The 26,760-nt window shown below is 44.3% G+C and overlaps 1 protein-coding gene and 1 long non-coding RNA gene across 3 annotated transcripts in view; one reads left to right on the plus strand and one right to left on the minus strand.

Annotated features, from left to right (window-relative positions):
• CCR6 (C-C motif chemokine receptor 6) overlaps positions 1-26,760 on the minus strand; it is a 76,745-nt gene that overhangs the window by 16,599 nt on the left and 33,386 nt on the right. The window lies entirely within an intron of this gene.
• On the plus strand, positions 5,748-21,043 carry LOC147912230 (uncharacterized). Of its 2 annotated transcripts, none has more exons than XR_015550099.1 (3): positions 5,748-5,843; positions 12,879-13,022; positions 20,833-21,043. It is a non-coding gene; the product is annotated as an uncharacterized LOC147912230 (long non-coding RNA). The 2 variants fall into 2 exon arrangements; XR_015550098.1 differs by lacking the exon at positions 20,833-21,043 and adding an exon at positions 13,940-14,032.

Below are 26,760 nucleotides of genomic sequence, written 5' to 3' on the forward strand. Positions count from 1 at the left end.
CCATTATCAGAGCTTTTCCTGTATTGCACATAAAAACTTTCCCCCAAGCAATGTCTCTTAAATAGCTTCCCTCACAATCTCCTTCCCACTCAACTTCCAGCTGTTCAAGACACCCACTCATTGTCTTTCATTGCATAAAATCACTTTTTGCAGTGCCTCCAAAACAATTCTCAGCTTAGCTTTTCAAAATCTTTTCTCGTTTACTTAGTTAATAAAGAATTGCATTTCACTCCAGATCGATGCCCAACGGATATATACCATATGGAGAACCAATGCCCAAACCATCGCCCCAGCTCTCACGCAAAGCAATTATTATAAAGTCACTTTCTGTACATTTAGAGGAAAAATGAACTTCTTGGAAATACAGTACTATCACTAAAACTCTAAGGACAATGTATCCGAGAGTAAGAATGTTTTATGAAGTGTAAACACAGTCAATATGCCAGCGTTCTGGAATTCTCACAAGTAAACCATTCTATGTCAAATACTCCTTAGAGTAGGTATCAAAGAAGTTAAGGTATTTTTCAAAGGAGTAAAGGGGTGAAGCCATGCTCACCTTGAGAGCTGCTGTGATCCGAAGCGAGTTGTTCTGTTACACTCCCCTCAGTGGTGCTCCAGGCACCCACATCGCCAATGTGATTCTCTTAAAAAGTGCAATTTCTAATGGTCATTAAGAAAAAGGCAGCCAGAGACCAGAATCGGCCAAAAGCAGATTGCTGAATTACCACTTCCTACTTAAAAGTAACGCCTATTTGCCCAAATGCAGATGGTTGACCATGTATATCCTGTAGGTTATAAAATCATCATATGACTCCCTGGAACCACAGTCAAACCAGGGGGAAAAGTGATGAGGAAGGGAGGGGCCTGGGTGGCGCTGCTCCTCGGGAGAATGACTCTCTGAGTTGCCTTTCAACCAAGTTTGTATTCCATGAGGCAATGGGGTTGTACTCAAACGTTCACACTCCTTTGCCTAATTGTCTCTTGTGGGCGAGGATGATTTGCAAGCTGTCTGGGAAGATTTGAAAATGTTGAGAAGAGGCCACATGAGTATTGTGGCCAGTGATGCAGCCTCTGGAGCCACTGTACCTCGATTCACCCCAAAAGCTGTGCACCCACTGATAAGTTACTGACCCTCTCGACATCACCGCTCCCTCCTCTGTAAGATAAAGACCGTAATGGTTCTAACCTCAGAGGGTCGGGAGAAATAGCTGGTCAGTCCAGGTGAAGCAGTTGGAACAGTGCCGGAGCAGAGCATGTTCTCAGCAAATATTAGCTATTATTGTATAATTTGGGATCAAAAACACTATGTGTGGTGATGGATGTTAACTCGATTTATTGTGGCCATCAGTTTGCAATATACAAATATTGAGTCATTATGTTGTACACCTGCAACTAATATAGTGTTACATGTCAATTATACCTCAATAAAAAAATAAATACATGAGTCCCTAAAACGCTGGGCACATGATCTTTATGAGACGAAAGCTGATAAATCTAATGAATGTCCTGCCATTAGATATAACAATTGATGATTCACTTGAGGAACTCATTTTTAGGTGCAAGTGGTTAAAAAATATCCAAAAAGGGAAAAAGAATCTCAGAATCACAAAGGTGTTCACTATCATATAGTGTGTTGCTGTGAATCAAGCCTCAGGCAATACCGAAAGGTTTATAGCAAAGGGACCTGGAGATCAAAGAAAGCAAGACGAGGTTGACTCCCACCTTCCGGCCTGCAGAGCCCGGGGCCTCCTTTTACCTGTGAGCTGACCAAGAGCTCACAGCTGCCTGTGGCTGCCCCTCTGCTTTGTCTTGATGAGATGTTGATCAGGCTTCTCTCCTTTCTGCAGACCCTGATCCAGCTTGTCCCCAAGCCTGAGCAAGCACTAAAGAGTGGAAGCTTCCCCCTTGTCAGGCTCTCTTGAGAATCAGCTGGTCACACTGGGACCCCTTTCCTGGCAGACCCCACTGGTCATTTCCCTCCAAAGAGTCTGCTCATCCATTTGCCTTCCCTAACCCTGTAGAAGGAAAGCCTTTTTCTGTCTGATTTTGAGATGCCTGCAGACCCTGCGCGATCACAGGGCCCATACTGCAATGGTCTCTTTCCCCCACTTATGATAATCCTTTCAAATCAAAGTCTTTCCTCACTAGGTCCTGAGTTTTTTCTTTGACAGAGCTTAAGATGCCCCATGACAAGGGGTGCCCTGTCCTCTCTTCTGTTTGAAGAGAACGCTCCATGTGACTTCCCGCATTGTCCCTGACCTGGAACTGGCTGATCACTGGATGGAGAGAAAAGGACACACCTGCTTTCTGTCGTTCCCACTGCTGTCTCGTCATCGTCCCTTCCTCCTCACCTCCACAGTCTCCTTTGAGGCTCTGCTTCTTGCTGTGGGTGGAAGCTGCTAGAAGGGCTGCCTACTAGAGGCCCCAGACTCCTCACAGAGGAAGACACAGGCCACCTGAGGAATTTGGGGACACACGCATTCTCTAGCTCCACCCTTTCTACCTGCTCCCTGAACATCTCCTTCAACGGTCTTGTTTAGCACGAAGGTGAGAAGGTAATCCCTTTAGAGCTAACTGTAGACCTGGACTTGGCCTGCCTAAAAAAAAGAAAAACAGATTTGACTTTGCTAAAGACCAAGGAAGAACAGTAAACAGAATTTAGCACATTGAGAAAGGCAGTATTGTGCAGCCATACAGAGAGGCTGATGGATGGAGAAGGCTCAATTACACTTCCTTACCCAGAACATAATGGGTACAACATTCATGACCAGAATGTGGGCCACCTTCCAGGAGTAGAGAGCAAAGCAGTGGGGAGGGGGTGGAAGAAATCTCCCCAGGAGTGACTCCTCCCCTTGTGATCCTTCTCTGCCCCCAGAGGGAAGTGAGTCATAGAGAACTCAGACCCAGCCTTTGGATAGCTTCCAGCCCAGACCTGTTGCCTTTCCTTTTGATGGGTGGCTGAGGTTGCTATCCTGTGGGATCCACCAGCCTGTCTAATGCCTGGTGCGTTCTTTGCCCCAATATTCCTTCTGTATTGCAAACTAAAATCCAAATTATAGTTCATCCTGAGGAACCTCAGACCCATTTTGTTTTTATCGCTCTAGAAAATGCCCCATGGTAAAGACCCTGTGAAGTCTCACATTTATTTAATCTTCCTCAAATTTAAAATTATACTGCTCATTTGCATGACATTGTGAGGTGCATAAAAAGCAAGAAGTACAGTATACAGTATTGTGTTTTATATGAACAGTTTTCTAGTCTGAAAATTTGACGGTAAATGTGAAAAGTTCGTTCAGAACAAAGTCCAGCCGCGGTTGGTAAACTAGTATCATAGCCATAAGGAGTTGCTTTAAAGTCTGAGGTGAGGCTGTTTGCAGCCTCTGAGGGCGGCAGGTGTGGCTCAGGCTTTGCAGTGACCATCTGTTCTAACAGCCTGGTCTCACCCCAGAGGGGTGCAAAGATAACACTTTCGACTGCAGGGCCCTGTCAATGGAAGGGAGGTTAGAATGGAAGGGAGTCTTTGGGCTATACAGATGCAACAGAGACTACAAATCGGTCCCTAAGAAGGAATAAGAATGGAAAAGGAAAAATAGGTACTTAGGAAACGTGCATAGGTTATGAACAAACAAATTTTTTAATTATAAAATTATAGAAATTCAAATGACCTCAAGCAACAGTTATGTAAAGAAAATTTTTTGAACAAGTTGACTTCCTCACAGTTTATATTGTTTCTTTAAGGGATGACAAAGGATTTAATAAGTTTTCAACTTGGGGCATAATTTCAAAAGATGATTGACACACAGATGATCAAAATCTGCTGATGTGTATGTGGCTGGAAAAGCTGACACCTCTTCAGCAACTGAGTAGAGCCTGGCCCTCACATTTACCAGTGCCTGCTTTTAGTATTTGCAGTCGCTGTGGAGGGCCGTAAGGTAGTAATCTGCAATGTTTCTGAGGAACACACTTGAGCGTTGTTTTGGGTGGTTGGTTGCGCTAGAATCTCTGAGACCTGGCAAATGAACCTAGCTGATCTTGGTGCTTTTGTTGTTTGTACCATCCAGTCAATTCAGACCCCCAGTGATGCTGTGTACAGCAGAGCGGAAACCTGCCCAGTTATTTTGCACCACCCTCTCACCTTCCGGTGCTGTATCAGACAATGCTTCACTGCTATTCATAGGGTTTTCATGGCCAATTTTTCAGGGGTGGCTAGGTCCTTCTTCCTAGTCTATCTTAGTCTGGAAGCTCCGCTGAAACCTGTCCACCATAGGTGACCCTGCTGGTATTTGAAATCCTTGTGGCATACCTTTCAGCATCTTAGCAACACACAGTCACCAGAGTATGACAACAGACAGACGGGTGGTGTGGTTCCCTGACTGGAAACACACCCAGGCTTAACCACTAGACCACCGGGGCTGGTGATCTTGGTGTTATGTGTATCCTAATGAGATGTTCACTTCTTGTAATAGTCTTTGAAGATGGCTAACTTCAATTCCTTTATTCCCAAAAGAGGCATGCTGCTCATATGTTAAGAGGTAAAATCTAATTTTCCTCTTCTGGGAATCTGGTTTGGCCTTGGTGACTTGCTCGACCAATAGTATATGGCAGAAGTAACAATCTGGGATTTCTCAGACTGAGTCACAAGGAGCCTTGCAGCTCCCCACTGGGCCTCATGAAATGCATGCTTCCTTTTGGAAGCCAGGCTCCATGCTGGGTGGAGAAGCCCAGAGAGGCCACGTGTGGGCAGTTTGATGGATACCTCCTGCTGAAATCTCAGACAGCAGCCAGCCCAATGGGGAACCAACAAGCCTGGTGGAGCCTTTAGATGTCTCAAGTCCTAGCCACTCTCTGACTGTAACTGCATGAGAGACCCCAACTGAGAACAGCTCGGCTGAGCCCAGGCAATCCCCAGAGCCACAAGAGACAATAATAAATCATTGTTTCAAGGCACCACAACTGGAGGTAGTTTGCTAAGCAAAAACAGATAACTGGAACAGCCCTCTACTCCTCATGATGCACTCTAAACCTCTTCTAAAGTAAGGAAGATCTATTAAAAATAAAATAAATGAAAACAAAAGAGTATTTTCTTTGTTAAAAAAAAATCCTCCCCAAAGAAACCAACAGTTGAACATGTGCTGGGGAGGCGGGGAGCGGTGGAGTGACAAATCCAAAATAGTGATGTTGTTGGAGAGGTAGCAGCAGGGTAAATTTGAAACTAGAATACCTGACCGGGAGTGGTTGGGATCTGTGCCGTGTGGTTTGGATCCATCTCTTTTCCTCTATAGAGAAATAAGAAAATGCTATTCATCGTTATGTCAGCAAAAGTGCATTTTACATGGAGAATCACTAGCTGTGCTGACATTTCAAATTTTGGAATTTACAAAGATTTCAAGTTGTATATCCTTCTTGTTCACCGTGTATGTTGGAGCTTTGGGCCTGCGAAGGTTTGAAACTCTTTGTTACTCTACGCCCTAAACTGTCTGGTCTAAAAAATCTACTCTTAAAGAGCCAGGGACACACCAACCTACTTTACCTGTTGTAAATTAATATTTCAGATAACTACCGTGTGCACTGCACTAAGTACAGAGATACACAAAAGTATGCAATTTATTTTCTGCCTTTAAGGAACTTATCCAGTTGGAAAGTTGGGGCATACATACATGACGGTATGTGCAATGCGATGTAGCAAGGCTGTATGTGGTTGATCATTGAGGAAGCAATATTGAGGAGGTGAATGCTTTAAAGGAGGGAGAGAGAGTGAGCTCCGTCTGCTGCAACGGTCTGTGCAGTCTTATGAAGAAGGAAGGCTGGAGGTCGGCCAGGGGAGCTGATGGAGATCTGGCCAGGTAGGAAAGGGTAGGCAGGCAAACAGCGTGAGCTAAGGAAGGCACAAACACAGAGCAGAACATGAGAACAGAGGTAGGGACTGGACTGCAGGGGGGCTTTGTGAGCAGTGGAGGTACAGGCGCAAGTTCACGGGACTGACAGGGAGAGGAAGCCATACAGGAGGTGGGCGTGCCCAGGTCACAGAGCAGCGGTGGGATGGCCAATTGACTGGCAGTGCTAACGACACAATTCTGGGCTTTTGGATTAATACCTTGATATTTCCCTTATTATGTTTCATTAATCTTCACAACAAGCCTAGACAGTGTTGGTGTCGTCAAATCGAAACTCAGAGAAGTAAAGCAACTTCCTCAAATTCATACACTTCATAACTTGAACAGCCAAGGCTCAAAGCCATGTCTTCTGATCCTATGCACTTCTGGGACAAACGTGAAGAAGAAATGACGTTGGAGAAATATTTTGAAACATCAGTAAGGAACAAGAGGAATGAAGAATGAAAATGATGCCAAGTTTTCCATCTCGACAGAAACAGGGGAAATCAGGACTGGAAACTTATTTCTAACACGTTTCTACAGGGAGAAGTTATAGAAACTGATCAAAGGGGGAAGGAAATGAGTTTCCTGTGAGGTCCACAGAATGTGAGGAGGTGGAGGTATTGTGTAATGGGAGAGTCTTGACGTGACTTCAGATCCCTGTCAGCCACATGTTGGTTGTTGTTCAAATCAGTCTCTGGGTGTCTGTCTCCTCATGGATGAAACAAAGATTAGAGATTTGTAAAGGATTAGTGTGAGGATTAGAGACACATAAAGCGCATACGCCCCACAGTGTTTGGCATACAGTAACAGCTGATGATGAGGATGGTGATGATGATGATGACGGAGGGCTAAAGAGGAGCTTATAGAGAGAGATGCGGGAATAGTTATGCACAGAGAGGCTGTCACTGAGCTCAGAGACGTGGAAGAACGTTCTGGGAGCCTGTACTTGTGCTTAGGGAGCAAAAGGACAAGTGGAAATGAGGAAAAAATACAGAAAAGAAGGGGCCAAAAGGATAGGTCACTCAGAAATTAATACAGTGGTGTTGGGGCTGGCAAGGGAGGAAAATGTTTGAAGAAAAACCAGCAGAGTGGGGAATTCAAGGGCTGAAAACTGCCCTTTGTATTCATCACAGTGTTTACAGTGCTCTTTGAACATCGACTCTCAGTATGAATGTCCGAGTGGAAGCTCCATTACAAGGATTTGAGAGAGCACACCGAGGAAATGGAGACCACAGTCGTAGAATATTTATTTTTAAAAAATTGGCAGTAAGACTCAAAGAAAGAGGATGGAGTTATTAAGGGTAGCGGACGCAGTGAAAGTTTATTTACTTCGCCCTGGGGAGTCAGCAGACACCACTTTTGATTTCCCACACCGTGCCCTCTTGACCCACTTCTGATTTCAGCTGCAGCTGTAGGGGACAGACACTGCCCTCCTGGACAGTTCCCGTCTCAAGCACCCGAAGCTCTGGTGTTCTGACTCGAGGCTTTTTCTGCTCAGCCTTCAGGTACCACCCAGAAGCACAGAGGAGTTAATGGCTCCTGAAGGACCAACGGGGGCCCCTCCACCGACAGAGGGAAAGGAGTCAACCCTCTTCTCCTTGTAGGGCTGCCAGGATTAGGGTAGCCAACCACTCTGGCTTGCCAGGAATTGAAGGGGTTTCTGGAACATGAAACTTCAGTGCTAAAGCCAGGACAGTCCTGGCCAGCCAGGAAGGGTGGTTGCTCTGGGTCTAGGAGAAGTAATGGCACCGAGGAATGGGAGGAGGAGCCCTTCTGCTCTGCGGTGGTTGAGGCACACTGGTGCTTCGTTACAGAGCGTCGCTAGGGTGGTGAAGGGGTCTGAAACCTGGTTATGAGGAAGGAGGAGGGTGGCTGTTTAGACCAGGGGTGGAGTGGGAGCCCATGGGGAAGACGGCTGCTGTAAATACGTAAAGAATGCTAACCAGCCTTATTCTCATTGTGCCAAAAGGAAAACGTGGGCCTAAGGACAGGAAGGTGGAAGAGGTGGTTTCCACTGGGAGGAAGGAGGGATTTTGTAACAGTCAGACCGCCCAGTCATGGAGTGTGTGTTTTCCTCTCCTGCCAGTCTCCCCCTCCCCAGATGTGCTGTGGAGCTGAGTCAAGAGACTGGACAGAAATTCTGTTACCTCATGTGCCACAGGAAAGGAGATTAAGCCAAAAAAATCAATCTGACCTAAAAAATAAAGAGCTGGGTGGTGGTGGAAGGAGGGAAAAACTGGGAGGGTGAAATGTAGCTGAGGGCACGGGGGGCTCTGTGAGGGCACGGGGGGCTCTGTGAGAGCTCGCAGGCAGCTGGAGGGTCTGGGAGACTTAGGGAGGCCAGGAAGGGGGCGCGACAGATTCAATGCCCTGGATGTCCTCAAGAGACACAAAGGAGAGTTTGGAATTCTCTCTTCTTCATACCCTCTGGAAGCTAGCTGTCGAGCTTCTCAAGAATGGAGAGACGTCACCTACTCGCACATGATGCTCTGTGGCTGTGTCCAGTGCTAGTCACAGCTGCTGGTTTAAAGATGAATTAAATTGAACCAATTTTCACTCATTTTATAATGCCTGGGGATCTTTGAAATGGGAGAAAGAGGGAGTTTTTCAAAATTTTGAGTTGGTCTCCTGAATACAGAAAATTTACAAAATTTTGTTTGAGGTCACAAATTTGAAGTTCTCACTGTGACCACAGCATCCTAGACACAGCCTTGTTCTCACCAACATTTCTAAGTAAAAGCGAAAAACTATGACAAAACTCTGCTCAGAATACAGCCTGGGAAGAAATACATTAAAATGGTAATGGCTTGGGGAGGTCGAAATAATTATAATTTTGTTTCCATGTTTTTGTGCTTTCCACATGCTTAACAATGAGATACATTGTTTGTATAATGAACCAATTTCTAAGAACAGTGAAGAGACTAATTGTAGCAACTGTTAACAGAGATCACTAATGTTCACTGCTGGAAATATTACACCTTCTAGAAATTTCCTGATAATCTTCATTGTCTGAGGGCTCCCATAATCACAATTTCTTTTTTTGTCAGTTTCCAGAATAGTGAACATGCTATTTTGCTTCCAGTCAGATACAGGAAATGCTGAAAGGATGTTGAATTGGTGGGCACCAGCCCTTGCTCAGTACAAGGAAAGGAGAGTGCACAGTACTGTGGACCTAACAAGATTATTGCCATCAATGAAATAGCTCTAAGTAGCTCCAAACTAACTTCCTGTGAGATTGGCTTTTCTCAGACTTACTTAAAAATGTCATGAAACTCTTCAATGAGGGATGATTGATTTCGCCAGAATGGACAGAGAGGGGATGACAGAAAAGCCTTCTTTTCACCTGTTCTACCAAATCAGGCCCTCAAAAGACCCGGTAACCCAGTCATCCCGGGCTCTGATCCTCTGGCCGATCTCCCAGTGTGGAGGCAGGGACTACAACGCAAGTCTGCAGGGAGAATACCAGAGCACCCATTTGCTAACCACTGACTGAGAAGACTGCGTGGGATGAGATATGCATACCATTTCAGCCCATTTTACAGAATCTGAAAAGGCTCAAACCTTCAAAAAGATCAAAAGAGACTGACATTTTATTGCATTTTCATTTAATTGCACACACAAGACAGTGATTTTTAGATTTACTAAAAATCTGTTTACCTATCAGAAAGAAATCTGAAAGCCACACATCCTTTTTAATGTTGGGGGCCTCCAATCAAATGACTTTGATGTTAGATAAACCCACAAATAAAATCTCAATCTGTGAAGACATCATCACCTCAGTTCCTAATGGTGCTCACTATGCATGCCGGGGGAGTGAGGCAGAGCAAAGGGCCTGGGGCCTCTACTGACTCATTGCATTCCTCTGTGACCCAGATTCAGGGCTTCATTTGCAGTCTGTCTAACGGGAACAGCCAGGTTGATTTATAAAAGTGCTACAGAAATGAGAAAGGATGATGTCGTGATAATGTTACCATGGTCGCAGGCTGCTCCCCCGACCCTTCCCACTAGCCACAGCAGGCAGCTGCTAAGATGGTTTGGGATAGAAAAGGGGTCCTGCTTATCTCTGCACTATGTTTAGAATGTAAACAATACAACCAGAGCAGCAACCGCCTCCTAAACATTAAAGGATACCTTTGGATTGAGGTTTTCTATGCCCAGAAGAGGGGTTTCCAAGCATAGGGACGCAGATGAATCACCTCTCCATGGGGTTAAAATGCAGATTCTGACTGAGCAGGCCTGGGAGGGACCTGACATCCTGCAATTCTTAACACTACCTTGAGCAGGAAGGATCCAGATAGCCTCTGCTAAGTGCACGTTGTTTGTAACTTGTTAAGCTCACCATCCATTCGCCCTGAGAATGTCAGGTGGTTGGGTATGGCAGATAGGAGGTGAGAGCCTGGAGAGCATGGAGTCCTTATGACAGTGAACTCCATCAAAGGAGAAAGGTGCTGAAAAGGGAAATGCAGAAGGCTGCACAGAGGGGCCCCAAGTCCAAGTGGCCCCATACCCATTGCTATGGGCGAGCCCTGCTCTGTGCCTGGACCATTTGCTAGACGAGACTCTGCAGAGCCCAGAACCGCGTCCACAGTGCCCAGCCGGGCCCCTCCCTTGGTCCTGGGTGGCTGCTGCCTCCCTCCTTGCAGACTCTGCTCTTGTCTTGACATCTCTCCCTTCCATTTTGTTCCTTGCCCTTCCTCCTCAGCCTGCCCCTCTTTTACATCTTTCTTCTTTCGTTGCTTAGTTTTCTCTTTCTTCATATATCCAACTCATCACTCTACTCCGAAAATAGAAAAAGTTTTAAAAAGCAAAAAGAAATGTATTTATTCTAGAGACACTCAATCCTCTCTGACATGGAATTCTCTTTAGATTTTAAAGATTTTATTTATTTATTTTTCCCCCAAAGCCCCAGTACATAGTTGTCTGTCATAGCTGCACATCCTTCCAGTTGCTGTATGTGGGACGCGGCCTCAGCATGGCCGGAGGAGCGGTGCCTCGGTGCGCACCCGGGATCCGAACCCAGGCCGCCGGCAGCGGAGAGCACGCACTCAACCGCTAAGCCACGGGGCCGGCCCTCTCTTTAGATTTTAAACCCTGCATGGCCATTACGTCCTCTGAGGTCTGAAGAACGCACTGGATGCCTAACACACTTTACAGAGGAAGATAGCAATCTCTAATTAATCTTGTTCTTAGGGAAAGTTATTCTGAATTAACTTTCAACTGAGGTTGATCATTTGCAGTTTTAAATATTTTAAGATTTGAGAACTGATTAATGAAATTCTTGCTCAAACTCATCTTCTGGTAAAACCACGGTTGTCCAGCCCTGCCTCCAATGCCTTTTGTGGTCACCACTGTGGACATGAGCTTTTTTTCTCTGCAGCAATGTACCAAATTCCATGCAGAAATCGCTCAAACACTTGGGACTACTTGCTTCTGTGTTAAATGGCCCCAGGTTAAGTATATTGAGTTGTCCTATCTGTATTTTGGGGTTTCCCACCTCAGTTTTTGCTGGTAACCCATTCTCTGTCACATCTCCTTACGCCCAGTGTCTGACTTCAGTAGTTGACCCTCCCACTTCTAACCTTTTGCTTCCAATAAGTTCTGGGCTGGGAAACCAAACAGCCCTACTTATCAGAACTGCGCCTAAAATAAGTATCAGTACATCTGAACGTGCACCTGAGGGTCTCCCCTGGGAGAAAGACTCACAAGGTTTAGGGTATGGGCTTTGTGGTATCTATTTTGGCTGCAGAGTCCTGTTCATTTCCTCTTTCTGAGTTTGTTTTAGAGAGTTGATATTATTAGATAAGAGACCTCCAGGTAAGTGAGGGCTCAGAAAGTTTAAGACGTTTAATAAGAGAAGATACAAGGCAAGATTAAAGCTGATGCCTCTAATATTGTCATATAAATGCAGTAACGGTATTTTTTAAATGGCATAAATACTTTAACCCACAACACAGTGAAACTGATTGCCACCCATTCATCACTTTCACTTGGAAGATGTTATCAAGAGAACTTCTTCCCATGAGTTACAGCAACATAAATTCTCTTGAACCAGACCCATAAGTCTATGCACATAGACGCATCTGCATGTTCACATATGGGTTAGCATATTCTGCTGGGCTGGCTCCAGGCTCACCCAGTCCTTCTTCCCTTTTCATTGCCCCAGTTTGTCAGCACACTGTCTGTCTCCTCTCTGTCCTCGTGGTACTTGCTTCTGCCCCGTTCTCCTCCCCTAGACTCTTCCATGTCTGTTCCCACCACCCCTCACCCAGTCAGCTCACCTCCTCTGTGCTTCATCCACATTTAGATCCACCTGGCACCCCTTGTTCTGTAACACAGGTACAGCCCTGCAGCGTGTACGCAAACAGTAAGTTAGAGAGACTGTGTTTGCTTTGGGTTTGTAAAATCTGTGTTTCTTCTTCGTAGTTACAGCTCATATAGATGACTGGTCTTAAAGGTGGCTATGATTTATTAGCCTTTTTGTAAATATTCCTATAGTTGTTTCACAAGTGCTAGTCGCCGTACATCAGGTCACAGGCGACTTCAAGATTGTATTTAATGTCTCTGTGATTGAAAGGGCTCAGATTCTGGAATCAAAAAAAGCTTGACTTGAATCCCTCCCCTGCCACACACAGATCGTGTGACTTCATCTCTCGAACTCTTTAATCACACCTATCTTCCAGGACTGTCGTCGGAATTACATAAAATGGTGCACGTGAAGTCTCTAGAATAGCGTGTAGCACCTAAGAGACTCAGCAAAACTTAGTGTCTCCTCTCTCTCCATAGCATGACTAACAGAGTCTAAATAAATAAGCGTCCAATCAATGTCTGACTTGGTAATACAAACTTTGCAATATTCTTTTATCTTCAGAGCATAAAACAGTTATTAAGTCAACAGAGACACAATATTTTCTAAATTCCAAGACAAAACAAAAACTTACCAAGAAAGAAGTAGCTTCTTGTTCCACAAATGAGCAGCCACTTAGTTTTTTTCTTTAATTTCAGATTTCTTAAATCTTTAGATTTCTCTTCACCAGTGTCAACACACTCACCTTCTTCTTACTGATGAAAACAGTACAGATGCTGTGCTACTTAAAGAATTTCTGCCCTTTGGACGTCCTTGTGCTCATTGCTCAGCTATCATCTCAAGTGAGTACTCTCTCATTCTTTACCCACATGCTGGGCGCTGCGGTGAGCTGCCTCACCACAAGTTTTACTCTTCCAACACGTACTTCAGATCATATAAAGGTAACAAATAAGGTGGAGGAAGGAAGGCAAGTTTATGCAACTAGGTCACTTGATAATTTCAATTTTAGATACAAATTTTTTTTTTGTTTCAGAATTATTAGTCTGTGGAATATTTTTTGATTCTTCTTGGAAATTCCAAATCAATTAGAAAGATTATAAATTTCTCTGAAAAGCTCCACACAAGACCTAATGAACTTTATAATCAACCACCCACGTTCTGTTCTTAAAAGAACAAAAAGCTTGAAAAAGCCATATGACTTATGCTTTCATAAGTATAGATGTAATGAAGAGAGAATCAGCATGTCACAAATATTGTAGGTCTACGATTAGCTCCAAAAGGAGGCACAACCCGGTTGTAAAGGAGAAATACCTCCCTAGAAAGATTCATGTTGCTTCATTAATCATTTTATACAACATGTGGCCATTATATCGTAACTTGACCTGTTTAGGGACAGCAGAAATCTGAGTCTCCACATCCGCAGAGCAACTGCTGGCATTCAGTTTGGGAATAGCTCTGTAATTTTGAGCAGAAATCTGGGTTACCTTCTCCACCCGAGTATAAAATAAGCATTAGTCAGGCTACAAATGCCCGAGTAATGTCCCAAATTGTCCCATGATATAAAACACCAAAGACTCTACTAGGCAAGGAGTGAGAATATACATCTCTGGTTTGTCCGACTGTCTCCTTTCTTTTTCATATGTTTATAAATAGTATTGCTAATGTTAATTAACACTTGCGTAATGCAAATTAGAAAGTACTTTTCATATTCATCATTTCATTTAATCCTGACAAACAATCTTGGTAAACTGTTTTACAGATGGAAAGAAACTAGCACGTGAAGATGTTAAGCAACTTGCCTAAGAGTGTGTAAATCAGGAGTAGTGGAATCAACAAATAAGACCCAGGTCTTCTAAGTCCTCTTTACACCAAACCTCAATTCATTTGTTCCTTCAACAAACGTTTGCTGAGTGCCTACTATGTGGTGGGCACTTTTCTAGGCAAAAGGGTTACAGTGGTGAATAAAACAGACAAAATCCTTGACCTTGTGGGATTTACATTCCAGTCATGGGAGGTGGACAATAAACAAAATAAATAAAAAGATATATAGTATGGTAGATTGTGATAAGTGCCATGGAGGAAAATCAAACAGGGAGGTCTGATAGGGATTGCTGAGGGAATTTTAAGTAGAATGAAGAGGGAAGGGTTCACTGACAAGGAAACATTTAAGAAGAGCCCTGAGGGAGGTGTGGGAGTGAGCCAAGTGTTTATCTGGGGGAGGATCATTTCAGGATGAAGGAACAGCAAGGGAGGTGTTCCTGATGCAGACATCTGCCCCACACATTCGAGGCCAGTGTGGCTGGGGTGAGCCGGGGGAGGGCAGTGGGAGTTGAGGTCAAAGAGGTGTCAGGAGCCAGGTCATGGGGCCTTGCAACCCATCGCAATGACTTTAACTTCTCCTCAGGTTGAGATGGGAAGCTAGTGGAAGGTTTTGAGTGACATTATCTGACTTTCATTTTAAGCAGATTACTCTGGTGGCCATGTTAAAGGTAGATTGGGGGAACCTGGGTAGAATTAGGAAGACCATCCCTGTAAGATATGAAGGGCCTATTTTGGAGGTAAAATCAACAGGATTTGCTGACAGACTGGATGTGGGGTATGAGAAAAAGAGAAGCACAAGAGATGACTCCAAGGTGTTTGACCTGAATAAGGGAAGGATGGAGTTCATTGAATAAAATGGGAAATACTGCAGAAGAAGCAGGTTGGGAGTAGAGAAGGATATCAGGAAGTTAGTTAGGAACTGGAGAAGTTAGAGATACCTACTGGATGATTCCAGTGGAGACATCAAATACATAGTTGCTTATTCGAATATGGAGTTCAGAGAAGAGGACTGGGCTGGAGATGTAAATTTATGAGTCATCAGCTTATGAGAGGATCAGATCACCAAGGGGGTGGGTGTAGATGGACAAGACAAGAGGTCCAGGATCTGAGATCTGGAGGCCAAGAACAAAAGTGTTTCAAGAAGGAGAGAATAATCGGCTGTGTCAATGCTGCTGGCAGATTGAGCAAGACAAAACTGAAAAAATTGATCATTAGGTTTAGCAACATGCAAATCACTACAACCTTGACACAGTTTTTGTTGGGTGTTGTAGGAAAAAAACCCTGACTGGACGAGGGTTGAAGATAGGAAAGACTACAAACATTTATTTCAGGGAGTTTGTGTGAAAGGAAAGAGAAATAGGCAGTAGCTAGAGGTGATACTGGAGTTCAAAAAATGTTTTGTTAAGATGGGAGAAATAAGAGATATTTGCATATTGGTGGGAATGACCCAGTGAAGAGGAAAATGTTGACTATAAAGAAAGAAAGAAAAACTTGCTTTCCATCATTGAGCAGACCAAGGAGGTTGGGAGATAGTGCCCAGCGAGGGACTGGACTGTGTTAGGAGCAGGGTTGTTCTTCCACAGTTGTAGGTGGGAAGGCAGCATCCATGGACACAGAGGCCAGCAGACATGTGGGTGTGGTGGTGAATACTTCTGCAGATTCTTTTCTGATTGTCGCTGTGTTCTCAGTGAAATAGGAAACCAGATCATCAGCTGTGAATGAAGATGCAAAAAGAGGTGTCAGAACTTTGACAAGAGAGGAAAAGGAATGAAATGGCTATCTAGGGGGGAGGGTAGAGAATTATATAACTGCCAGGCAACAATAGGTGAGCAGCCATGAGTTTAAAGTGAGACCAGCCACCACCATTGTGCTCCTTTTCTAGACACATTCAGTTATGTAGGCACAAGAGCTGAGTAGGAGGAGAGTTCAATTCAACCAGAGCTGTGGTTTAGCCACCTGAGTAAGACAGAGGGAGGGCCAGTGGTTGAGAGTGTGTGCAATAAAAGTATTACATTGCCTTCTACCCACTCTGCCCCAGAATATTCTAGTGATGGCCCAAAGACAGATTAGCTGAAAAGAAGCATAATGATCCAGTTTCAGACTTGGGGTCTATCCAACCCAGTTTGTCTCTGACATTGGCACCAAGGAATACATTGTGACAGGATGAAATTGTCCTCTTTGTTGTCAAGTACGAATTCAACAACATTGCTAATCAAAACCCTTGCTTCCTTTAAAAATCGATGGTTTTTAACACCCAAAACATTCCAATCTTATTTTATTGTTTTGTTAATTCTGCTCCTGCTGGTTCTCAGGGCAATTAATTATTGAATTTTGCTATCATCTATAAAAGCAACATTTTCTTTTATTTTTACCTTAACTTACTTTTCTCCTGCATCTAATGCATTCTAATATTCTGATATACAGCAAGCAAACCCATGGATAGTATAGCAATAGCTTTGATAATAATTATGGCTGTGTCAAGCTGTTTATACTGTAGATATATTTCAGGAAGGTAAAAATGGTACTTAAGCAACAGCTAACTGAAATTTCTTGTGCCTTCTTGGGTAGTGCAATAAACGGTATAAGTAATCTTGGGGTTATCTGTCCTTATTGATAAGGAAAGTTTGCTAATGGGTGCTCTGGACATCAAATCTAGGCCCAGAGATCAATCTGAGCTGGGGTTTGGGAGACACTATTCTACATAATAAAATAACATAAATTTTGGGGCAGAAATTTCTGATATTTGATTTTAGGTTGTCCTGGTCTTTTCTTTGATGTAGCCAGCACTCCAATATCCCCAGACCTTAAGTAAAATTCTGTCGCGTACATTAGACATGGGTTAGAGGTGCCTTAGAGGAAAGAAGAAAAGAGATACTCTTCAGAATTAAGACCTAAAGTTAAAGGAGAAGCATGGCCAGGGGCAAGAGTGATGTTAGAAACCAGGGGACATCAGCAAAGCGAGTGGCATGCCCAGGATATCTGCCGCCTCCGAGCATTTCCCTAAACATGTGTCTTGCAGATTCCGCCTTGCACTAAGGGCTTTTGAAGCACTACAAAGAAGCATGAAGCCGGGAGGTGATTCTGAGTTCTTCTCCATCAGGAGGCTTACTTGCCTTTCTACCGTCTGGAATAATTTAGTCACCTGAGCACACTAGTCAAGGCATAGCCCCGCAGACACAACACTGGTTCATTACATTGATGCATTTGTTGCTGAGAAGACTAAAGAGCAGAAAGTTGAATTGTTTGAAAAGATGCATGTGGGTCAGAGGGTGGGAGATAAGTCTTCCAACGTCAAAAAGAACCATGTCCTCAGAGATGTGCCTGTGGACCCAGGCATCTCGGGTTGAAATTCCTTACCTCTAAGAAGAAGGCTCCGCTCTGTCTAGGCTTCTTGGGATTTTGAAAGAACATATGGGACTATCTCATTCCAAACCATTTCTTGGATGACCTGAAAAGATGCCAGCTCTCAGTGGGCCTGAGACAAGACGAGACTTCCAGAGTGGTCCAGACTGGAGGGGCAGCCGTTGTCCACGGTATATTTGCTGCCACTCCTGTTCTGGCCATGAGAGAGAGTCTTGCTCTCCCTTGTCTCTCCCCCTGCAAGCATGGGATGAGCCCTTATCTAGATCCCCTTAGCATGATGAAGACCACTCCTTAAAGAAGATCTTACTGAGGGTTTGGGAATACTAAAGGAAGCTACAATCCATGTGGGAACTTAACTTCCTATTAGAACTGACCTCTACATTCCTGTCTCCAGAGCTGTCCCCAGGAGACCCTCAGAGAACCCCTTTGCTTGGCTCCTAGGTGGTCACCATCTTACAAGGCAAGGCACCAGCCACCCTCACTGGAAGTGGAGTCAGCCAACCTCAGAGCCCAAGTCCCACACCAGAGGTGCCAGGGGGAAGAGGATGTTCCCACATCTCCTGGCCCAGCGCCCTCCTCTGTGGCCCCAGTTTCTCATTTCAAGATCTGATTTTTCCCAGGATGATTAACAAGGGGAATTTCTACTGCCTTCAGAAACCATCAGCATCACCACCCCATCCAGATCATGCACAGGAGCCTGGCCCAGCCCCTCCTGGCAGAACAGTCACCTCATAGCATTAGGGCCATTCACCTGGTCTGGAAGTCACCCTCAAATGTTACGGCCCTGGATGACCTCACTCATCCAGCCCAGGCCTGGATGGCTCAGGCCCCATCCAGTGTCCTGCACAGACTCTCCTCCAGCTCCAGGTGAAGGTCACACTTGCGTGTCTTTCTTGTGGCCAGATCTCCAGAAAACTCTCCTCAGAGAACTGACAGAACCCCCCAAGCAAGCAAGGTGTCGTACTGGGATCTATGCAAGCTCACATGTTCCTCCTAGGAAGAAACAATTCTGCAGAGGCACTGCTGTCACACGTTCCTCATCTGCACAACTAACGAGACACTGGGCATTTGGAAATATCTGCATTCACGTGTCCTCATCTTCCCCCAAGATAATGATATATGGTTCACTGTTGAACCTGCTGAGGGGGAAACTGTCTGTTTCAATGAATGTTCAAGTCTCCATCTCTTTAAAATTAAAATTCACTCAAGTCGTGGAATTTTTCATCACTGTAAAAAGATATATATTAGAATTAAAAAAAAAAAAAGAATTGGGACATCCTGCTAAGGTGGTAACATAGTCATCTACCGAGCACCTGTTGCACGCACATGTTTTATACTCCAACTCTGATGTCATAATATCCTGTGAGGTAGTCATTGTTGTCTTCATTTATTGATGATGACATAGTAAACAACTCAGAAAAATACGATAATTTGTCCCCATCCCCGCAGAAAAGGATTAAGAATTGTGCAGAGTATGAATATTCCTTCCAAGAAGGTATAAAAGTCAGCTTTCATTATTATAAACTTGTAATTTAGCTTCTGACAGTATTTGCCATTGCTGAAAAAAATTAGGAAGAGCCAAAAAAGACATACAGCTCAAAAGAAAGCAGCAATAATTGTCGTATTATAAGTTTAAGAATTACGTTTTCATTGCCAATAAGATATTCATTTGACCAGGTGATGGAAAGATGATGTCGCAAGTGACAGATGTTTTTGCATATTCTTTTATCTCCCTGTTTCACCTTGCACTCACTGTCTCTACATAAGGGAAAGTGACTTTCTAGCAGATATTGCGGGTGCCCCCTCATACGCCCTCGGGCCTTATCCTTTCAGTCCCGGTGGCCAGCCTTCCAGCCTCAGGCAACCACACCTCTGTGCCCGAGGACTCGCTCTGAAACCAGAGCCTGCTGGCGCAAGCACTAGAGGCAGAAAGTACTGGGGGGCTAATGTCCGCAGGAGCAGCCCCACCCGTGTCTGGTGGGCGTTGGTGCATAAATAACCCACTCTCTCTCCCTTTGGGTGGGGTAACTTTGAGGCACACCTTCTATGCTGGCTTGGCCAGTTTCCTAGAGGAATCAAGCCAGTTACCCACAGTGGGGCCTCGCTGGACAGCGCTGCTCTCATTGGCTGTCCTCCTTCACCACCCCCCCCCCCAGTCGCTCTCCAGGGTCCTGGACTGCCCACCAGGTAAAATACGCCCGCTCGAATCCAGGGGCTGCTTCTAGCAAACGCCAAACTAAGACAGAATTTATGGAACTGGTAAACATTGTCCTGAGATAAACGTATGCTTTTATTGTTTTAATGCATATTTTTTTCAATACATACAAAAAATATTTTATAGTTAAACATTTTGCTTTGGTTTGTTGAAATACACAATTATAAGGGTGCCAATGGGACTCTGGCAGAATGAATAAAATAACCGTTTGGAAATAAAATTCTTTCGTGTTTGCAAAAGAAATGAGTGCTAATCACAAAATTCATTTGCTCTGAAAGTATAAAATGGTCCAATTTCTGCCTCCTAGAGCCAAACAGAACAATGTTGTAGGACTCAGTTATTTTTAAGTAAAAAACCATCAATTACTAATAACATTTGAATATGCAAGGAATTTGGAGATTTGGTGTGACTATAAGTAATCCAGACTTATTCATTCTAATCCTCATGGTAATTACTTCCTTTAAGATATATTGACATTTAATTGTTTAGAAGTATTGCCTGCTGGCATCTAGTATTATGTATTTGATTGACATGATTATTAACTAAAAACAAAGTTTCAATGATTAGAACAAAAGGGCTCAATCTTCCATCTGCTACTTTTCCCTCCCACCTCTCCTGAGTAAAGCTGCCACTGTGAAGTCTCAGCTAAACTCTGAATGAGCTGAACATTGTCATTACCATTCCCGTGAATAACCTCATTATTTCTCACGACTACATTTCTAAACATCTGTCACGTTAGAATATTCAGGTAGGAGCGGCTGAGAGCAAGTTTTTCAGTGGTTTTTCCTGTTTCTCTCTGTTAGTGCTTCAGAACCAACACATGGTCAAATAAAACAAAAAGTTAATACATAAAAACAAATGAAAAGTTAATCCTAAAAGGTAGATCAAGGTCCCAAATGTCTGAAGCTAAAAGGATACGTGATGGTAAAAATAAAATATTGATTCCACTGGCTGCACTATTCAACCACTGAATGTATTTCTCTCATTCCTTATTCTCCATTGAATAATGTCTTCCAAATCTACTTTCATGTTTCTCTCTTTTACTAATGATACCGGCTCAAGACAAGGTTGACATGAGGGAAGCCATATTGTAGAAAAGAAAAACTCTATTGTAACTTTGAATGACCTCTGACAAACTAACCCAGCTGGATCTGCACCCTCCAGGCGATCTAACTGCTCTGTAGATTTTACGACCCCTGCTTGTGCACGTACCTCCCAGCTGCGATAAGATGATAACTTTGGTTTTTTTTTAGTTCCTTAGGAATGTGATGACCCCTGAACAGAGAATCTATGCTGATAGCCATCATCAGTCAAAACTGAAAGATCTGGTGTGGCACTCCCGTCTGTAACACCAGAAGGTCAACATTCCTATCCCCCTCCCCTAGAACCCACTGGCCTAATATAACTGCTGTAAGATTTGTGCTCCCTTAAGATGGTTCTTTTGGACATGAGTCAGCCATCTTCCCTTTTGCTAGCAAGCTGTAATAAAAAGTCCTTTTTCTCCTACCACCTTGCTTCTCGACTATTGGCATGTCTTGCGGAGAGCAGAAGGCCCCACACTGGGCGGTAACACTAACATATTATTTTTTTATTTTCCTTATCATCATGTTTTACAGCTCTAAGTGGACAAAGAAGGTAAAAGCAACTATTTGTGCTTAATTTGCATTTTGCGATCTTACGAAATAGTGGTAAGGACTGATTGATATGCTGAGACAAGAAGAATTGATACCTACACAATTAGCACAGATCCATCCCCACCATATAATCATCGGACACCCTTCAAGTTTCACCAATTGTCCCATTAAAGTCATTCATAGTAAAAGGATCTGATCTAGAATCCCACGTCTCCTTAGTCTCCTTCAAAACCAGACAGTTTCTCAGTTTTTCTCTGGTCTCATGACCTTGAAACTTTAGATGATTGCAAATTGTAGAATGTTGGGTTTGTCCAGTGTTTCCTATGACTAGATTCATGATATGCATTTCTGGCAGAAATATGCCAGAAGTGACGTCTGCTCTCCTCACTAGGTCCTACCAGGTGGTGGATGGGTTCAACTTGTCCCATGGCTTGTGTTAATTGTGACCACAGGATAAAGGTGGTATTTGCCAGACTTTGCCACTGTCAAGTCGTTCTTCTTCCCTCTGTAATGAAGTAGTGTTTTATGAGGAGATGCTTTGAAACTCTGTAAATATCCCTCTCCTCATCAAACTCCCAGCCACCAGGTCGAGCATCCCTGCTGTTTCTTGGATTACTTGTTATCATGAGGATGCCAGTGGTGATTCTCCATTCCACCAGTCCTTCTACATTGGGAGGCTGGCCTTCTGCTATCAAACGCTTCCTCTTCTCCCTATTCATTTACGTCAAAACAAGCTCACGGATCCCTATTTTATTCAGTGAGTTACTGAATAACTCACTATTATTTTCATTAATATTAATATCATTATTTATTTTGATGGAAAATCACCCCAGATTTTATCAATGGGAGCCCATCAAGCTGGCCACCGTGTCCTTTTGGCAACTCGTCATTGCTCTAGCACTTGCTACTTCCTGTGTTCAGCCTGTCTTGCAACTTCCCAGCCCCAGCCCTGGAATCTGCCATTTCTCCATGCCTGGTTCCTTTTTGTGGAGAATGAGTTGTAGAAATGACTACCTGGGCTCTAGCATGTTTGTTGCTACAGGGTCGTCTGCCCCCAGGCCCTCTGGGTGGAAAAACTGGGAACGTATTTATGTTACACACATGCACACGCACACACACACGCACTCCCACACTAGTGCACACACATGTACACTTACATCTATATTTATATCTCAATCTTCTATTTATGTTCAAACCATGACTCCCCACCAATATCTCCAATTTTCACTACTCAGCACTGTAGGATTTATTCTAGTCTTCTCTCTTTCCATATTCATAATTTCCTTCTTTGACCATGAGAAACACAGCTTCCATTAATCCTCAGCATATTGACCTATTTGATCAATCCGTCCCTCTATGTAACCAGTCTCCCATCACCACTGCTGCCCTCCTGAGCAGCTACCCTCTCGCCTCACTTTGGTTCTGACACCCCACTCTGGGTTGCCATCCACAAACTCCCAACATAAACACCATCTTCAATCCACTTCAATTTTCTACTACGTGTCCACACCCCTACAAAGTGTCCACAGCTACAGCTGTCCTGGGCACTTGAATGTTAACTTAAATATAAGTGACTGTAAGCAAGGCTGCTGTTCATAGTTGCACAGGATGTGCACTGCACCACTCCAGAGAGTACCATTCAAATCACTCTGTGGAGTTTTTTGACCTGCCACCTTTTTGACCTCTGACCATAGTCCTTTCCAGGTTCCTCAACTTTCTTCAGATATTTATTAACATATTAGCACTTCTGAAAAGATGTCTATAATAGTAAACTCATGAACATTGTTTCTCTGATAAATATTTTCCTCGAATATTTTTCTTTCACTGACTTGGTCAATTCTTACCAAGTGTCTGCTTTTGCTAAAATATGAACCTTTTTGTTAAGATTTACTAGGATTTTTCCAAGTCCAGACTTCTATTCTTCATTTATTTCCTAGAATCAAGATGTCTTCTGGGACCAAGACCTTTGGTTTCTGGGATATTTCTGTGGACATACAAAAGGGATAGAAATGACTTTTGTCCATGACTAGTCATTCTGGTTATTACCAGTAAAAGTCATTATTTACATACTTTCTCTAAGCAGCCTGGAAACAAAGTGTACTTTTTTCATTCACAAATGTTTTTGCATATTACTTTTCTCCCCAAGTCTCTCATTCACTTCCTGGGGGGTCGTGGTTTTAACCAAACCAGCCCCAAGTGTGTTGGTTATTGCCAGCAACGGGAGGCCCTGCGCCACATGCCCTTTCTACGTCCCCTCCACCCGGTCCACTTCCTCTTCTCTGGACTCACCCGAAGCGGCAGGTGCTGAGCCCACCATCCCAGCTCTTCGGGGTCTCACTTGTGTCCGTCCAGTTTGCAGGACAAATCTAGAATGGTGACAGCTTTTCCTCCCTTGATGTCATAAGACTCTAACCTTTTAGTGTTCATTGTCTGATTGTGAACTGGCTAAAACGGCATCTTTTCTAGTAAGAATGGAGACAACATCCTTATGTTGGTCTTAAGGAAGATGGTTGGGTCAGTGCATCACATTTGAACCAGCAAAAACCCCTGAAACAAGCAGCTGAAACTTCCTGATTGTTTTGTCTTCAGGCCCATGTGTGCCCCATGGGTGAGTTAAAAAGTGTGAGAGGTCCCTGTCCCCTTCAGACATGGGTATGTGAAGACTGTGAAGGTGAGGGTTGTAAGAGAGACTAATTTCACCCAATTTCTGTTCTCTCCTTCTTCTTTAGTGGTAAAATTTTTGCCTGGACACAAGAGCACGTAGAAAAAATACCTCAAGTCTGCACACCAGGCTTTGTGGCATCTAGGTGTGGCCATCTAGGTGTGGCCATCTAGGTGTGGCAATGGGATGAAGCTCCAGCTGAGATGTTGACAGAGTATGTAGGGCAGTTTAAGAGTCACCTGGTACATGCCCTTTGCCCTCTTCTTTGTCTGACCAACCATCCTGCTGGCTGGGACAAGGATGCCTCCTTCTTTGTGAGTACAGGTCCACCCTCTAGGGACAGGGGATGACTGAACGGGAAGAACGGGGCTGTTGAGGACCGTGGAGCAGAGCTGGCCCACCCATCCTGGACAGCATACCTACGGTATTTTATATGAGAGAAAAGCCAAATTCTAGCCTGCTTAAGACTCTACGACTTGAAGTTTTCTATTGTGTGTAGGACCACTCAGCACTAACTCATACAAGTACAAAAGATAAAAGACAGCTGAAACCAACCACAAGGGGGTTTCCGGGGGTGTGATTAAGTGTGGGTGATAATGTACAGATAACCGGGCCTGGAATTCTGAGAAGGACCCCTGAAGACAGGCATGCAGGGGCCGATGTCAACAGTCGGACAACTGCGCTTTCTCCTTGAGGATGCCCGGACAGGAGAATGGGAGGAGGAGTCAGCACACCGTTGGGAATGAGTGGGTGAGCAAAGGCACAGAGGGAGGATACCCCAAGGCAGCTTGGGGACAGCATGGAGACTGGGTTAGCATGGTCTGTCTGGGAGAGGAGACAGAAACAAGGGGGTTTTGATTCGGGCTTTTTAATGCCTGCATTGGACGTGGAGGACCTTGTGCTCGTCCATATTAGGAAACTCACTTCAAGGTGTTAAAATAATAAGCCACTGACATCTTTCCCCCAAACCTCATCCGCCCGTGAGCAGCAGCGAAGAGAGCTGGGGTTTAGGGTAAAGAAGAGGATTAAGGAGAAGGAGAGCATTTCTGTCATATATATTACTGGGAATTTTTCAAAGATGAAAACTCAGTGGATTTTATGACATGTCAAAATATCCTTGGGTTGTATTGGCCATACGAGAATAATTCCCTGAAACATCTTAAAAACCCCACACATAACAACAACAGCGCAGAGCCAGTCATGCCAGCAGCCCATCATCGGGACGCGCACTTGGAGACAGAAGGAAGGGCAGGTGGGCCCAGCTGTAGAAGACAGGGGGTCGGGCCTGAGAGGGGAATCCGACCCTTAACCCCAGGGGCCTTTGGAGCACCTGAAGCTCACGCACAGGTGAACAGGTTGATACTGCTGTGCTGTCTGACAGAGACGAGAGGTCTGGATTGGGAGAAACAGATGCAGGCAGACCAGTTAAATGAGCTAGAGCAGTGGTCCCGATAGGTGGGTGAGGGGTCCAGAACATGCCGCCCCTAATAAACATCTTTGGCATATGGATTATTTTGAACTAAAGCCACTGAGAGCCATCAGGTAAAACTCTAAAAACATGGCACTTTCCTTTTGTAAAGGAAATTTCCATTTGTAACGTGGCTCCCTCTCCCATACCAGGAAGAAGAGGACTCTCAACAATTCTTGTTATGCAGAAGGCTCCAACCTGAATCTGCCTAACAAACCTTACTACACAGCCCTTGTTTTCCACACTTTTCCTGGTCATCTTCTCATCATCTTCTTGCCTCCCCTGCCCAGAAGCCCCCAGACCCCTTTTCCTCTGTTAGCCTGAGATGGGGTATAGGCCCAATTCTAACCACCCCTGTGAGCCGCTAATCTCTGGGTGCTCCTGTGTGTAAGCGTGATGCCATGTAATAAACTTCAGTTTTCCTCTTGTTAACCTGTCTGTGGTCAGTCCAATACACAGGGCCCCAGTGGGAGAACATAGGAGGGTAGTAGGAAAAAGAATTTTCTCCTCCCCCACACAGGTCACAGGGGGAAGGAGAGAGAAAAATAGAAATGTAAGAGAAGCGTTTTGAAGGAAGAATTAGCAGAACTGATGATTCAAGTTAGAACTTGAGGGGCAAGGATGACACTCAGGTGTCAAGTTTGCATCATCCGGTTGCTCGGCAGATACCAGACGCGTGCTGCAGGTGCATGTTGGGCTGAGTATCTGTGATACTCAGATGACCTGCCCGAATGGAATGGTAGAGTAGCCCAAAAGACTGTGAAGAAAAGTCCACACATAGTTGCTTCAAGGTGTAATGAAAGGCCTGGAGAAGTGAGGATTCTTGGAGGACATCTAACGGGCATGACTTGGGTGGGGATCAGGGGCAGCTTCCTTGAGGAAGTTACACTTCAGTTGAGTGATGGAAGATGAGGAGGAATTTCCCAAGAAGGTGAGTGGGGAGAGAACATTCCAGGCTTGAAGGAAGAGCACAAGCAGAGTCCTGAGGCAAAGGGAGTGGAATGTACTAGAGCAGGGGTTCCCCACTGATTCAGGTCGAGCCGCCCACAGAACCCTCATGCTCATAGGAGGCTCACTGGGGCTCACAAGGCAAGGGGGGACACCTAGTGAAAAGTTGTTACATGTACTTTATATGTGAGAGCATATTATATATGAGAAAAGTCAAATAGAGGGTATTAGGGAAGGTACTGAACTTGATCAAATTTTCAAGTGAAATATTTTTCACGTTTTAAGTGAAAAACAGCTTGCCTCCATAACATAACTTTTTGTATCTGGTTTTAGGTTTGAAATAGCTACCTGGAATTCCCTTGATTAAGACATTTCAGTAATGATCTCCCCAGATTCTTCATAGTCAGAGTGAGTTTCGTGCAGAGGCTAACGGCCTCTAATACCTGAGAAGGACTGGAGAATGGGAAGG

Source organism: Ceratotherium simum, chromosome 38, assembly GCF_057802395.1.
Source record: "Ceratotherium simum simum isolate JZ-2026a chromosome 38, ASM5780239v1, whole genome shotgun sequence".
In the NCBI taxonomy this organism is placed as follows: Eukaryota; Metazoa; Chordata; class Mammalia; order Perissodactyla; family Rhinocerotidae; genus Ceratotherium; species Ceratotherium simum.